Source organism: Girardinichthys multiradiatus, chromosome X, assembly GCF_021462225.1.
Source record: "Girardinichthys multiradiatus isolate DD_20200921_A chromosome X, DD_fGirMul_XY1, whole genome shotgun sequence".
Classification (NCBI taxonomy): Eukaryota; Metazoa; Chordata; class Actinopteri; order Cyprinodontiformes; family Goodeidae; genus Girardinichthys; species Girardinichthys multiradiatus.
In genome coordinates, this window is record NC_061817.1 from 35,417,782 (window position 1) to 35,434,497 (window position 16,716).

The window sequence follows — 16,716 nt, forward strand, 5'->3', positions numbered from 1 at the left end:
TCTGCCACAGTCCGGGGCGCGGCACGCTTGGCCTCACGGTACCCGTCAGCCGCCTCAGGAGTCCCACAAGCCAGTCACAGCCAATAGGACTCCTTCTTCAGCTTGACAGCGTCCCTTACTGCCGGTGTCCACCACCGGGTTCGGGGATTGCTGCCGCGACAGGCACCGCAGACCTTACGGCCGCAGCAACGGGCAGCACCGTTGACAATAGATGCGGAAAACATGGTCTACTCGGACTCTATTTCTCCAACATCCCCCTGAATCTGGTCAAAGCTCTCCCGGTGGTGGGAGTTGAATACATCCCTGGCCAAGGGGTCCGCCAGACGGTCCCAGGAGACCCTCACTATGCGCTTGGGCCTGCCAAGTCTGTCCGGCTTTCTCCTCCTCCAGCGGATCAAACTCACCACCAGGTGGTGATCAGTGAACAGCTCAGCCCCTTTCTTCACCCGAGTGTACAAAACATGCGGCCGAAGGTCTGATGATACGACAACAAAGTCGATCATTGACCTCCTGCCTAGGGTGTCCTGGTGCCAAGTGCACTGATGAACACCCTTATGTTTGAACATGGTGTTCATTATGGACAATCCGTGTCTAGCACAGAAGTCCAGTAACAAAACACCACTCGGATTCAGATCGGGGAGGCCATTCCTCCCGATCACGCCTCTCCAGGTGTCACTGTCATTTCCCACGTGGGTGTTGAAGTCCCCCAGCAGAATAATGTTGTCCCCGGGAGGGGCACTATCCAGCACACCTGACAGGGATGCCAAGAAGGCTGGGTACTCCGCACTACCGCTCGGCCCGTAGGCTGAAACGACAGTCAGAGACCTCTCCCCAACCCGAAGGCGCAGGGATGCGACCCTCTCATCCACCGGGGTAAACCCCAACATGAGACGGCTGAGCTGGGGGGCAACAAGCAAACCCACCCCAGCCCGCCGCCTCTCCCCGTGGACCACTCCAGAGTAGAAGAGAGTCCAGCCCCTCTCAAGAAGATGGGTTCCAGAGCCCACGCTGTGCGTAGAGGCGAGCCCGACTATTTCTAGTCGATATCTCTTGACCTCCCGCACAAGCTCAGGCTCCTTCCCCCCCCAGCGAGGTGACATTCCACGTCCCTAGAGCCAGCCTAAGCATCTGGGGATCGGGCCGCCGAGGTCTCCACCTTCGTCTGGCGCCCAATCCTCTTTGCATCGGTCCCTCACGGTTCCCCCTGCAGGTGGTGGGCCCACTGGGGGATGGTCTCGCATCTCTCGTTTGGGCTTGGTCCGGCTGGGTCCCGCGAGGAGCAGCCCAGCCACCAGGCGCTCTCCGACGAGTCCCGATCCCAGGCCTGGCTCCAGGGTGGGACCTCGGCTCCGCCGTACTGGGCAACATCGCGTGCCTCGATTTAATCGTCGTCATGAGGGGTTCTTGAACTGCTATTTGTCTGACCCATCACCTAGAGCCTGCTTGCCAAGGGAGACCCTACCAGGGGCATTTAAGACCCAGACAACATAGCCTCTAGGATCATTCGAGTACTCAAACCCCTCCACCAGGTTAAGGTGGCGGTTCAAGGAGCGGAGCATATTTATATTAGATCTGAAATATCAAATATATGTTAGAACAGAAATCTAGATCTAGACTTGCATGAGCTCCATTGAGTTAGTGCAGTATTATTAATCTGAATGCAAAATAAAACTGATTAAGACAGGGTTTAGAACTACATTTTCTCATGCTGAACTGAAAGTCCAGAGATTTTCACCATGAAGAATTAAAATGACAAAAAAACAAAAAAAACAAAAACATTTACGGCACAGATCAGCGGAATAATGCTATTAATTATTTATTTTTATTTTGGTACTACTAATAGTACTACTAACAACAACAACAACAATACATTCAATTTTTTGAGACAGTCAAATTACTAGTTTAAACTAACCCACCTGTATGAGTCCCACGCAGCAAAACTGCAGGATGCTTTTGTCCGGAAAGCCTCCATCAAAGAATCCGTTGTCTCTTATGTCAGCAAACAAGGACAGCCAGAACTCCATGCACTCTGTACGAAGAAAGCGCCACCAGTATTCTATTCGTTGATTTGCAGTGCTTGCGTCTTCCAGGTAACTGTCCTGAGGATTCTTTTGAGGTGTCGCTCACTGATGTAACACGCGTGCCTTTTGGCAAGCACTGACTGAATATCCTTATATTTAAGGCCAATTTCAAAATAAAACTCAATAAACCTCAAAAACGGGTTTGGTGTTTTTTCCATTGTTATGGAACCCCATTGTACATTGTTGCTGTTGTCTGGTTTGGAAACTATCCCACAAAGTATTGCGTGGGAATGCAAAAGTATTGCGTGGCAACGCAAAAGAAAAATATCCCCCCATGTCCCCTCGCGGGCTCCGTAATGATCCACATGCTGTCAAACTACTGAACTCTGGACAATAATTCTGCACGAAACCACATCTATGAGGCTTTATTTGCTTATTACTGCTGCATGATGTGTACTTTTTTGCACGCCACTTTGTTTTTATAGTGATTTGAAGGGTTCTTCTTATCCTACGCATTTAATCGAATTGTTGACTGCGTGTTAACCTGCATATGACAAATAAACCATATCAATGCCATATCAGTGCTGTTTGTTTTGTGAGCAGTTTGTCATGTGCTGCTGTTCCAAAATGCACAGCTTTCTCAAGGTGATTAACAACTTTTGCGAGCGAAAAGGACCCGGATGTATGACCCAAAAAACTGAATTTTGGAACTGCAGTTTCTGATGGCACTGGTTTCTTCCCAGAAAAAAACAGATTCTGCCGAATCCTGGAGGTTTTTTTTTTTGCCATCATTGACTGGTTCTTGTAGGTGTTTATAATTCACCTTTACTTTCTTTAAGACCCCAGCTTAGTTGAAGAAAAACATCTCCAAAGAGCTATTCACTGTAGGTATGGTGAAGAGTCTAGGCCCAAACCTACAATTTGGAGTTATGGCTGAAAAGTTTAACTTTCCTTAGACCACAACACTTTTCCCCCCACTTAATTTTCTGAGACTTCAAATGTGCTCATGTGGATGTTTTTCTTCTGAGAAACGGCTTGTACCACCCTATCTCCTCGTCCAGCCATGAGAAGGATACTGTGGAATCTCTTCTCATATTTTCATAATTTTGAAGATACATCCAGTTCTTAGTAATGTTAAGATGTTTTTTTCATCTGATGACTGTCTTCCTTGTGTGTCGTATGTCTAGAGCTGATACCTTTGATCAAAGTTGCCCAAGTCCAGCACTGAAGAGCTACTATCCTGCAGCTTTTAGATGCATCCCTTCTCCTACACACCTGAACAAAATGGCTGAATTCCCTCATCAGTATGTCATTCAGCTATGTGGAGGCCTGTCAATGAGCCGTTCATTTGATAGCTCTGGAAGACTAGACTCAACACTGATGATTAGGAAGCTAACAAATAGATACAGAGAAAGCTTACAGAAAGAGTTTACAAGATGATGTAAAAAAAACACTGAAACCAAAACAGAACAATTATGACTATTGACAAACTAAAAACAGTGGTTCAAATTAACAGATTCATTCAAAATGACTGCACTCTGGGACAAAATACCTCCGGAGACACAAAAATCCCCTACCAATAAACAAAAACAAAGAAATAAGAACCGGAAAAATGCATGTTAAAAACATGATTAACATGCTTTAAGAGACAAAGAGAACGAAAAAACCCAGATTGGGCAGGGTCAGACAGAGATCACCTGCCAGAACATCTGACCCCACCTGAGCAGGACTGAGGAGCAGTAATGGCCTGGGCCATCACATTCAGCAGGGCATGATGGGGTGGGGTGGTTGTTATATAAAGTTGCAGCAGGGCAGAGGTCAGTCTCTAGAGATGGTTATGTAACAAGAGGGTTCATCTCCATGACTCTCCTCCAGCCTTCATCCTGCTGCTGCTATTTGCACTCTGGGTTCTCACTTTTATCACCACTGTACTTCAGAAAAGACTTTTTTTTGTTAAACTGCTTTGTTAGAGAAAACGTCAGTCTTAAAGTGCTGCTCCACAAAGAACCAACGCCCTTCAGCTCCCTCTGCTGTAGCTGAGATGAGTGGGACCTTGAAAATCCTCCCAGTAAATCCGGATTTCTGCAAAGAGCGCTGAATATTATGCAGAGAGGTCCCCGAGAGATGTTTCAGCTGGACACCTAACTGGCCTGCAGAGCCCTCTCAGGGTCCTCCTCATTACCTGCTGACGTGGTGGCTTTAGTTTTGGTGGTGATGTGTCAGAACAGATGATGTTGGGGCTTAATTACTGACCTGCGACTGTGTGAGCTCCGCCGTCAGTAAGCCTTACATCAAGGACATATGGCCAGTTAAAAAAAACAAAACATGCATGGTTTGCTAAACTTGCTGTCCATTGGTTCTGCATAGGTGGTTGCTTCCATCACAGCTGACCGTAATCTTTTCAGCTGCAATACACAAGGGAGAAACCCTAAACACAAGCAGAGGAACAACTAAACACGTCACTTTTCCAACTTTACCTGAACCTTTCGACAACAATCTTATGGTTAGTTATTTTGAAAGTGGTTAGAGGGCTCAAGTTTTGTTCAGGACTTAATCCTCTAAACAAGCTGGTTTTTCAGTGAAAGCAAGTTTTGGATGTTTGTTGCTCTGGAGCACACGTTTGCCAACGCAATGCCAAAGCAGACAGACAGAGAAGCAAGTGTTGCTGACCATAGGTTAAAAGACCAGGTCCAAGAACTACTTGAAGTCCATCATTCTACAGAGAGATTATTTACTCTCGGAAAAATTTAAGACAACTGTCAATCTTGCCAGGAGTGAACATCTTAACAAATTCAACCAAAGAAGACAGAGAAATTGCTAAAACCCCTCAAAGAGCGTCAGTTCAGACTCTACAAACCTCACGTATTATGTTAAATGTTAAAAATTCAAACATGATCACATGATATTTTACAGCATTAGCAGAAATAAAAACACTTAGACATGTTTGTTGTTTTTATTAATTCTTCACAACAGCGAAAGTGACAGTTATTGAATTTTGGAAAAATTTGTGAGCCAAAAAAAATCCAATCTTTTCGCATCAGAAGGACAATAATTACACAGAGTGCACGCCAGTCAAACAGAGCAGTTTGCTGAGGAAGGCCTTTATAGTAGTAGTCCCCAAGCCGGTTCTACAGGGGCCACTGTCCTACAGGTTTCATGATGTGTCCCTGCAGCACAACTGATTTAAATGGTGGCCTTACCACGTTGAACCATTAAGTGCTGCAAAAACCTGTTTACCAGCCATTTATTTAAGTGCTTTGGGGTCATTTAAGGTGTGCAGCTGCAGGGAAGCACATAAAGCATGTAGGACAGTGGGCCCTGAGGTACAGGGTACTGATCCAAACTGCCCCTTTAGCTTTTAGCGTAAATGTTTCCTTTACACTTTCCCAAAGGGTGAACAGAAAGAAGACCAGCACAAAGAGGCACTGCTCCGCTACCTCAGAAAAAGTCCTACTGGTACTGGAATAAAATCTAGTGTTCATGACATCCACTGAACAACTAAGAAAACAGATCAGTTATGGATGCACAATTTTAATACCAGAAACCAATTTTCCACCCAGTATTAAAACCTCTTTTAAAAGAAATTAAATCCCTGAATACTTTGGGGTGTCCCATTCGGTTAATTAAATTTTTTTGTCTAAACTTCACAAAGTTTTCTAAACACAAGCTTTTTCTGAGATGTGAACCTTAAACTAACACTGCAGTCAGTCAGACCTTTGCAAACATGTTTAACTGTTAGTTAAATCAGTCTTAGGATCTTGGACAATGTGTTGATGAATTTGATGATGTTCTCCAGGGCACGGTGGCTGATTTGAAGCCTAAGAGACACTCAGGAGACCTGGCAGTATTTCTTCATGGCAGCAAAGTCTTCCTCCAGCTGCTTGCCGTCCTCATCCTACCATTTATGCATTATTTGGTGAAGGCCTTCTTGGATTTGTTCCTGAGAGAGGCAAGCATAGCAAAGGTTGGCACAGGTCCCTCTTAACCCCCCAAAAGGGCCAGCGGTAGAGCTGCAATCCTTCCATCAATAATAAGGGGGGGTGGATCAGATTATAAGCATTTCAGCAAATGTCTCAATCATCATAATGCAGGGCCACTGACAGGAGCTGCCACAGAGTCCACCTGATGTATTAGGGTCCTTCCTTTCCGTTTCTACTGACAACGTCTACATAAGAATTTAATTTATGGTCCAAACTGACCAGTTCTTGTAGAAGCGACGCCTGCACTTGTCACTGATGTGCTCAGCGAAGATGGTCTTGAAGCAACTGAGGCCACAGGGGAATGCTGATCCAGCCCACAACTCTGACCCCAACAATGGGTGGAGTCTCCACAATGGTCACAGTCTCGGCAACTTCTCTCCGTTTCAGCACTGCAAGAAAAAAAAAAAAATTGTGTAAATCGTCCTGTCTGCCTGCCAAGATTGCCATTGCTGGCAGAACACCATTGGTGCTCGTGGCATTCTTTTAATCCAAGATTTACAAACATTGCTCAGCTATACTAAATGTTTCTGTCATGGTGGATAACCAAGTCCCTCTAGAGCTGGCAACAATTACGAAGGCAGAGTCCAGGTTTAACAGGTTTATTGAAAAACAGGAGAAAAGAGCAGGCTCGTCAAGGGGTCCAGTTTCTGATGGTCGGTTCACTAAAGGAGGGAGTGAAGTTACTGTAGCTGGCAGGAGATGTACAATTATGAACGGAAGGATGATTCTTCTTCCTTTTAAGTGGAGATGCTGTTTCCATGGGGAGAGGTGAGTCATGCCACGGAGGCTGAGATTGACAGGAGGTTCTCTTCTGTCTTTGTCCAGGTGACGGGGTTCGGAGTTGGAGGGTGGACAAGCAGGAGGTAACCAGGCTGGTTCACAGGAGAAGTATTAAGTAATTTCCTTGGCACGCAGGTTCCAGGATGCTGAAGGAGGGTCTTTGTCATGTAAGCACAGTAAAGTACTTCCATTCTAAACACGAACTTGGATTCTAAGCTGGGGAAAAGGCAGGTCTGGGTCTCCAGTGTAATCCACTCTGGGAGAGAGGAGCACAAAAACTCACGCAAAAGACACGATTCCTTGATTAGCCCAGATGATCCTCAACTGTGTGATTGCACCTGCCTGTCCTACCCTGCGGGAAGAGGTGAGAGAGAGGAAATGCACACGTGCTCAGCATGACAGTTTCATTTAAATTTCATATTTTAAATGAGGATGAAGATGGTGTCCTTCAATAAATTGACCATTTTGCTTCTTTTAGGACATCTGGATTAGCTTTATCAGATGTAGCTCAACAACTAAAATACTAAAGACAGATTAATTAACAATAACAAACCAAGAAGGCTTAATTTGCATTTATTCTGTCTTAGTTGGAGTCAACCAGGTGAAGCCAGTTTAATTTTATGGGTGTTGATTGTAATCGTGGCTTCGATGACCAAATAAGGGCAAATAAATTTGATCCAAGATGGCGCCGCTGATTGCAGCCTCAGAGCTTTTTGTGATTTGTGGTGCTTTTTGCCACCATTCGGTGGTCTCTTTCAGCAAAGAGGAACTTCTAAACATCAGATAGGTCTCTTTTGGCATTTTTTCACCATCATTCATTGACAAAAGCTTCACTGAGATCCTAGCCAGAAGAACAGTTCAGAGCAGACCGCAATGTGGACTTATTGGGGAAAAAGCAAGGAGGCAGAATCTGCTTTTATATAAATGACGGTTGGTGCAGAGATATCAAAGTGTTGAAGAAGACATGTAGTTCTGACCTGCAGTCATTTCTCATAAACTGTAAACCGTTCACAGAGGGAGTTCCCCTTGTCTGTACTGGTTGGCGCTTCCATACCACCTCAAGGCTCCACTTCAGATATTGAAAAACAACTGGCTGAGCTGATAACAGACGTGGAGAAAAAACATCCAGAATCTCTCATCATTGTTCTTGGGGATTTTAACAGTGCATACCTCTCCGATGAACTTCCCAAATACGGAGAGCACCTTCAGTGTCCCACCAGGGACAGTTGTGGCTCAAGTGGTAGGAGTTCGTCCGGATGCCAGTTCGAACGCCCGTTCTGTCCGTCTCAGTTGTTGTGACCTTGGGCAAGACACTTCACCCGACTTGCCTGCTGATGGTGGTCAGAGGGCTCGGTGGCACCTGTGCATGGCAGCCTCACTTCTGTCAGTGCACCTGAGGGCAGCTGTGGATCCATTGTAGCTCACCACTGTCAGTGTGTGAATGGAAAGATGACTGATTTAAGTGTAAGTGCTTTGGGGTCTCTAGGGACTTAAAACAAGTTCAGGCCATTTACCATTTTTATTTATTTACCTGTCACAAAATGTGCACTGCACACTTGGATGTGAGTGAGGTTCAAGCTGTCCAAATCCGCCCTGGATATTCAGGCACAGTAGTTGACATTGTGTACTCCGTATTTTTGTTTTCTCACACTGATTTTCTACCCAGCTGGCAGACGATAGACTTTTTCAACTAACTATGAACACACTCCTAAACCTTGTGCAAGATGTTTACAGAACAGTTAAAGTTGCTATTGTTGGCAATGGTGGGTCCATCAACAAATTGGACCTTATAGATTAAGAATAGGATGTCATCAAAGTTCATATTCATGTAGAAGTAGACAAAAGTATGTTACTTTTGGCAGCCCAATTATCTTGCTTTGTTTAAAATAATAAATATGGAAAAAACTTAAATAAATGCCAATCTGTCACCCTATTTGGACCTCTTGTTTCTTTGCTCTTTCATTTAGAGATGTTTTATTTTTCAAACTGTCCCCTCACAGAACTCACACCCAACTTACTGAAGAGACGCCCATCACCAACCAGTCTAAACACCTCAAACCCCATTCAAAAAGCACTTAAAATCAAGACTTACAACATTTTTATATGTCTCTGTATTTTATGACAGACCAGGCTGTTATGCACATGACTCATCAATGGAGGCAGTGACAGCTCTGTAACAGCTGACCTTTTAAGGATAAACCAATGTTGTGATGATAACAGATGCTCCCTGTGGCCATCTCACTAAGGATTTACCATGAAAACTCATAGATAGCGCTTATTTCAGCGCTTATTTGATGTACGTCATTTCACATCAGAGAAATCGCACTGAAGTACCTAAAGACGGAACAGATCGCTGGATTGCAGCCAAGGGTAGTACCTTCAGTAGAGGTGATATCTGCAAATAAAACCAAAATGGCATCATACAGCAGTGGCGTCTTTAACACATTACGTAGAAAGGGACATGATTATGTTTAACCCTCTAAATGGACCTCACCCATTTCCACTGCATATATCTTTTTGTTCTGCGGTGCTGGTTTCAGTTTTGAAAGCTCTCATGAGTGCGGGATATTGCCCGTTTAAGTTGTGATTTATGAATGACCAAATTGAGGAAACTCAGGGAGGGGCTTGTCTTTGTGCTTTTCATCTGCTTTGTCTGCAGTAATGTGGGAGCTGTTAAGGTCTGTTGTGGTGAAGAAAGAGCTAAGTCAAAAGGCAAGCTTTCGATTTACCAGTTCATTTATGCTCTGACCCTCACCTATGGTCATAAAATATAGACCATGAATAAGATCCTGAATACAAGCGGCCAAAATTAGCTTCTTTCAAAGGGTGGCTGAAGTCAGCCACCCTTTTTTTTTTTTGGCGTTGGTCAGCAGTAAACAAAAAGTATTCTTTAATTTCTGAAATTTATTTGATTCCATCATGTTCTAAAATTTTAAAAAAAGTGGAAAATTCAGAACTGAGAGGAGATTTGGTTGAATTTAGGAGTAACTCAATTTTGTTCATTCCAGTATCCCCAAAATTTTCCCGGTTGAAGTAGTATAAGCAGACATAGCCACTGCCTGCCTGCTTGCCTGGATGGATGGATGGACGGACGGACGGACGGACGGACGGACGAATTATAGAACAGTACAGCCACTTTAGAATGGAAATCTATCTCCCAAAAACGTAACTTGAAAACCCCTGCATGGATTTTAGGAAAAGTTGGCAATAGTAAAACACATGGCAGCTATTAATTACTTAATGGCTTCAGGATTATTTTAAGTCAAGTTGTTATAATTAACCAGACGAACTAATCAACGTATTTTGTTAGGATGATTTAGAACGACCAAAAAGAGTTTTCCTACATTTTGCTACAGAACTGCTGCATCACCTGCTGCCTCGTACATTCGTTAGTGGAAAAATACGCCTTAACAACACTGGAGGAAGTGCTTTGGTCTGACATATAAACCTTGCTGCTAACAAATCAAAGACACAAACTGAACAAAAAGTCCACTTTCAGCCATAAATTAGACATCAGATGAAACTTCAATTTTCTTTTCTTTTAGAATATATATAAAAAAGAAATGTTATTGACCAGGTTTAGAAAAACATTTTGCAGCCTTTTTAAAGAGCTGTTTTCTGAACTGAAGTGATCCCAAACATAAAAAATCAATTCAGGAACCCAAACCTAAGACAATATAGCTCCTCTTCATAACTAACCTAACCAATGAAAGGCTCAGATTTAGATTTACTCTACATTTTGTCTCCAGACTGAAAGAGGCCAGCAGCTTAGGTAACTTTCTGTTTAAAGAATGCCAACTATGACTATTTTCTGAAATGTCCCACCTCCTCATTGGTTTACCTTTAATCCACTTGGTGTGGCTGTAAACTTAGTGGCATTCCAACTTAAAACAGATCTGAAAACGTATTAGTTTTTCCTTCAGTTTTCCTTCAGTTTCCAACATTTAAAGCTACATTTGTGCACATATTTATTTGTTTTTTGGTCAGTCTTTATTTACATTTCTTGGTCATAACTATGGTATGAGTTAACTGTTATATTGGTTATTTTCAGCAAACAATTGGACGTCACTAATTGTAGCACTTTATCACATTTTGAATCTTATAAAACAAAGAAACATGTACATTTCTTAAATAAACGCTGACTCTTTTGAGTTATTTAGTATTTTTAAGATTTAAACCACTACACGTTGTAGTGTTTAACCTTCTAAACACTTTGTTTCACAGATTAAAGGAGGTGTTGGAAACATTCTTCAGAGATTTTGGTTCATATTGACATGATAGCATCATACAGTTGCAGTAGCATCATCTGGGTGGATGCTCTACCGTTACACCACATCCTAAGGATTGAGATCTGGTGACTGTGGAAGCCAGTGGCCAAACAGTGAACTCAGTGTCATGTTCAAAGACACAGTCAAATATGGCATCAAGAGCCAAAAGAAAATGGTACAGTGTGGTCATAAAGGAATGTACACAGTCAGCAGCAATGCTCAGGTTGGCTCTAAGGGCCCTAGAGCGTGCCATGAAAATATCCCCCCACACCATGACACCACCACCACCATCATGTCTAACATCCTGTCAGCAGCATCTACAGAACACAGTTCACAGACAGTTGCAAAGCTTCAAAATCCTCCTGAAATCTGCAACTTTACAATTTAGATGACATTTCTGAACTAACTAAATGCACAGTTAGACATCTTGGCACATGATGGCCTGACTTCAGATATGCAAAAAGAAAAACAGTGTGAAACGAATAATTTTTTCTCCTCTCTGGCTGGGTGTTCATTATTTAAAAATTGGAAAATAAGTCAGTGTGTGCCATACACTGCAGGTACCAAAGCATGCTGTCCCACAGGTAAGCCAGATGTTCTCTGCAGCAGACTACACTGAATCCAAGCTCTTCTTCGGAGCCTTCCTCATTGCAGCTCCTGCAGCCCTGCATCAGTATTCCAGGCCTGTTCATGGACACTGCGTTCCCTGAGCTGATGGAGACAGCATAGCAGCATCCCTGCACTGCTCCCATCACTCCACCAGGGGGCAGAGGGCTTCGCTGTATCTGCTTCATACATCCAGAAGCACTGTGAGCTGTAGCCTATTTTAATTCCTCCACTTTATCTCTCTCTCTCTCTCTCTCTCTTTTTAAATAGCTATCCTCTTTTCAAAGCTGGATTTAAAGGCTTCAGATTATTCATAAAATAGCAAAAACTCAACTGAGAGGGAGTCTGGTCCACATAGCCTCCTCAGCGATAAATAAATTTTTTTTCTATAGTGTTTGTATTTTGTGTAACCATATTCATTCCAATGAACTTGTTTTCTTTCATCTGTATGTATGTGTTAGTAGCTCAGTGCTGCCACTCAACTTTCTATGACCCCTAAATAACTAAAAGTCAGCAACTGTTCTTTGGTCAGCAGAAAGATCAGGCAGGCAGACACAAACAGGTTTGCACATGCAAACTCACTGTCTGGATGCACAGGGAACATATATTTGTACATAAATTCACGTTTCACACATTTTGAGTTGCATTTTATTTCCAGATCAGTCACACTCAGAAAGCTCCTCAGTGACTTTGGCTTCAGTCTAAGTAGGAACTACATTGGCAATAACAGAAAAATGAAGCTAATCGGTCACTGACGTTCTTTTTTTTATCTCTAATGATTTTGTCACTTTATGAACACAATGTTTTTTAATGGGATTTTATGTGATTGGTCAGCACCATCCATCCATCCATCCATCCATCCATCCATCCATCCATCCATCCATCCATCCATCCATTCATCCATCCATCCATTCATCCATCCATTCATCCATCCATCCATCCATCCATCCATCCATCCATCCATCCATCCATTCATCCATCCATCCATCCATCCATCCATCCATCCATCCATTCATCCATCCATCCATCCATCCATCCATCCATCCATTCATCCATCCATCCATCCATCCATCCATCCATCCATCCATCCATCCATCCATCCATCCATTCATCCATCCATCCATCCATCCATCCATCCATCCATCCACTTTTTACAGTTGCAGTTATGGTGTTTTGGGCTATGTCTCTACCAGCTTTGCAGATCTACAGCAACAGTTGTGAAGCCATTGTTGAAAAACCCTTAACTTGATTCAGCTGTCCTTTTAAATTTGAGGCTCATTTCAAAGCTTCCTTAGTTATCAAACATTTTAGAAAGGATCGTTTTTATTCAGCTGCAGTTCTTTTAAATGCACACAACATTCTTAAAATGTTTCAATCTGCTTTTAAAGCAACCCACAGCACTGAAACTACACTTCTAAAAGTTTTTCATGGTATTTTACTAACTCTCCTGCTTCTAGATCTGACAGCTGCCTTTGATATAGTTGACCACAATATTTTGATCACCCAGCTGGCCCTACAGTGCCTTGCGAAAGTACTCGGACCCCTTGAACTGGTCAACCTCTTGCCACATTTCAGGCTTCAAACATAAAGATATAAAATTCTAATTTTTTGTGAAGAATCAACAACAAGTGGGACACAATCGTGAAGTGGAATGAAATTTATTGGATGTGTCAAACTTTTTTAACAAATAAAAAACTGAAAAGTGGGGCGTGCAATATTATTTGGCCCCTTTACTTTCAGTGCAGCAAACTCTCTCCAGAAGTTCAGTGAGGATCTCTGAATGATCCAATGTTGTCCCAAATGACTGATGATGATAAATAGAATCCACCTGTGTGTAATCAAGTCTCCGTATAAATGCACCTGCTCTGTGATAGTCTCAGGGTTCTGTTCAAAGTGCAGAGAGCAACATGAAGACCAAGGAACACACCAGACAGGTCAGAGATACTGTTGTGGAGAAGTTTAAAGACGGATTTGGATACAAAAAGATTTCCCAAGCTTTAAACATCCCAAGGATCACTGTGCAAGCAATCATATTGAAATGGAAGGAGTATCAGACCACTGCAAATCTACTAAGACCCAAGACCTGAATCCAATCGAGAATCTGTGGAAAGAGCTGAAGACTGCTGTTCACAAACGCTCTCCATCCATCCAACCTCACTGAGCTCCAGCTGTTTTGCAAGGAAGAATGGACAAGAATTTCAGTCTCTCGATGTGCAAAACTGATAGAGACAAACCCCAAGCGATTTGCAGCTGTAATCGCAGCAAATGGTGGCGCTACAAAGTATTAACGCAAAGGGGCCGAATAATATTGCACGCCCCACTTTTCAGTTTTTTATTTGTTAAAAACGTTTGACACATCCAATAAATTTCATTCTTCTTCACGATTGTGTCCCACTTGTTGTTGATTCTTCTCAAAAAATTTGAATTTTATATCTTTATGTTTGAAGCCTGAAATGTGGCAAAAGGTTGACCAGTTCAAGGGGGTCGAGTACTTTTGCAAGGCACTGTACATGGTATCAACAGCTCTGAGTTGGACTGTTTTAAGTCTTATTTGCCTGACAGAAGTTTCTCCTTAACCCTCAGAGAATCTGTTTCCCCCTCAGCTCTCCTCACGTGGAGTTCCCCAAGGATCAATTGTTGGAGCCACTTTATTTTCCATTTAGGCTCCATCTAAATATTTTACATCTCATTTTATTCATATGCAGATGTCACTCAATTCTATTTTTATTTAAAATCACTATAGGCTGTTGAACCGAGGTAAAGGTATGGATGGCCTTAAATTTTCTGAACTTCAATGTCTGATTCCTGTCTGACCTCCTGCCGCCTGACCCCCTGCAGCCTTATGTGCCCTCCACATCTCTGAGATCAAATGTTTATATGGTTGTAGCGGTCTCGAGGTCCAGGCTGGTCCACAGAGGTTATCGGGCCTTTTCAGGTATAGCTCCTAAACTGTGGAACCAGCTTCTCCTTCATATCAGACAGGATTCAACTCTTAAAAACACATTTGTTCTCACTGGCTTTTAATTCAGCATGAATGTTGATTTATGGTTTTATTTTTTCTTGTCATGTTTTTAAATATTGCTGTACTGTACTGTTTTGTGTGCAGCAATTTGGCCAGCAGCAGGTTTATTTTTAAATGTGCTATATAAGTAAATATGATTGTTTTTTGAACGTTGATCAAAATTAGAGATTTTTGCCTATTTCTCTTTCGAAAACAAATAAAGTTCAGTTAGATTGGGTGGAGACCGTCTGTGAAGAGCAACTGAATTTAAATCCGGACTGTGACTGGGCCATTGTAACACCTAAATATGTGGATATTTATATAATCTAAACAATTCTATTCTATTCCTGCTTGTATGTTTAGGGTGGCTGTCCTGCTGGAAGTTGAACCTCCACCCCAGCCTTGAGTCTTTTGCAATCTCTAACAAGTTTTCTTCCAGGATTGCCAGGTATTTTGCTCCATCCATTTTTCCATTAACTCTGACCAGTTTCCCACTAGCTGCTAAAGAAAAGCATCCCCACAGCATGATGCTGCCACCACCATGTGTTAGCAGGGATAATATATTTTGCATCTTGGCCAAAAATGTAACTATGGTCTCATCTGACCCGTGCTGCTACATGGCTTATGGTGAACCACAAATTTGCGTTCTTATTGCTTTCTTCTTGTCACACTTACATCAGCGTTTTGGAGAAAATTACTTCTTCCACTTGATTAATGCTCTCATTGCCTGGTTTGTCTCCTTGTATGTTGTGTTCTTTGGTCTCCATGATGCTGTTCTTTTCTAATGTTCTCCAACAAACATCTGGGTCCTTCACAGAGCAGCTGGATTTATACTAAGATTCAAGATAAACATTAAATACAAATTAGGTGACCTCTGAAGACATCTGCTTGAACTGGATTCTACTAGGGGTATCAAAGTATAAGAGGCTGAAGACAAATGCACGCTAGCATTGTATTATTTTCCTTTCACTTCACAATAAAGCACTACTCTGGGTTGGTCTGCAACATAAGATCCAAATTAAATACAATAAAGTTTTTGGTTCTAATGCCACAAAATATGCAAAGGTTCAAGGGATGTGAATACGTCCAGCATTGTAAATAACTTCACAGGGGGCCTGCATCTCTGTCTGAGCGATTGTCTGGTAAGGTTACACAAAGGGCATTATTAGGTTTGATGTGAGGTTATGTAACCTCACAGCACTGCAAGCAATGAGAAAAACCACAGTGTTTGCTCTTAATGTTCTCAGTGGTGGAAGCCTCATCTCCTCTGGTGACCCTCCCTCCACGCCCATGATCACACAGCACTGCATAGACGCTTTGATTACCACAGTGGGAGCAACAGAAAGGCAGAGAGAGGAGGAGAAAACCAAAAAAGCAGGGGTTAAATGCTAAAGGAAAAAGAGCTGGTTATGCAAGCTAATTAGAACTCAAACTCAACAAAATATCAAATTTGAGAACCTTTTACTCTTTTCCTTCATTTGTAAATATTTCAGAAGAAAATTACATTTCAGATTTAAGTCTAATCTACTGTATTTACTAACTGAAATTCAAATCATCACTGGTTTGTTCAGCTGCACTGCAAAAATATTCATACCCCTTGACCTTTCCCACATTTTTTCATGCAAAGTAAATGAGTCCGGTGTAATGTTAATTTGTTGATAGAGTTTTCGTGTGTGTAATTTAATTGCAGTATTACAGCTGTTCTCAGCTGTCCTCAGGTTTTGTCCGGGAAAACATCAGTAAACAATCAGCCTCGAGCCACAAGAAGCCCCGTGGGTTAGGGTCAGGGTTAGACACTGCAATCATGTGGAAGGTGTTCTGTAGCTCAGTACAAGGCAATCCTGGCAGAGAATCTATTAGAGGCTGCAGAAGCCTTGAGACTAAGGAGGAGGTTCACCTTCCAGCAGGACAACAACCCCAAACAACAGCCAGGGTTACAATACTTTCTTGATTATGAAATTACTCACAATGAATAAACAAATAAATAAAGGTGAGCTATTGCTTTGCCAACATTTATGGCTCTCCCTTTAAATGTGCAATTAATTTCCCTGACAAAAGAT

The 16,716-nt window shown here is 42.5% G+C and overlaps 1 long non-coding RNA gene across 1 annotated transcript; it reads right to left on the minus strand.

The window, feature by feature from the left end:
- Positions 1-4,960: 4,960 nt before the first annotated feature.
- LOC124863438 lies at positions 4,961-7,943 on the minus strand. The gene is made up of 2 exons (XR_007037133.1): positions 6,221-7,943; positions 4,961-5,961 (listed from the first exon to the last, which is right to left on the minus strand). It is a non-coding gene; the product is annotated as an uncharacterized LOC124863438 (long non-coding RNA).
- Positions 7,944-16,716: the final 8,773 nt, after the last annotated feature.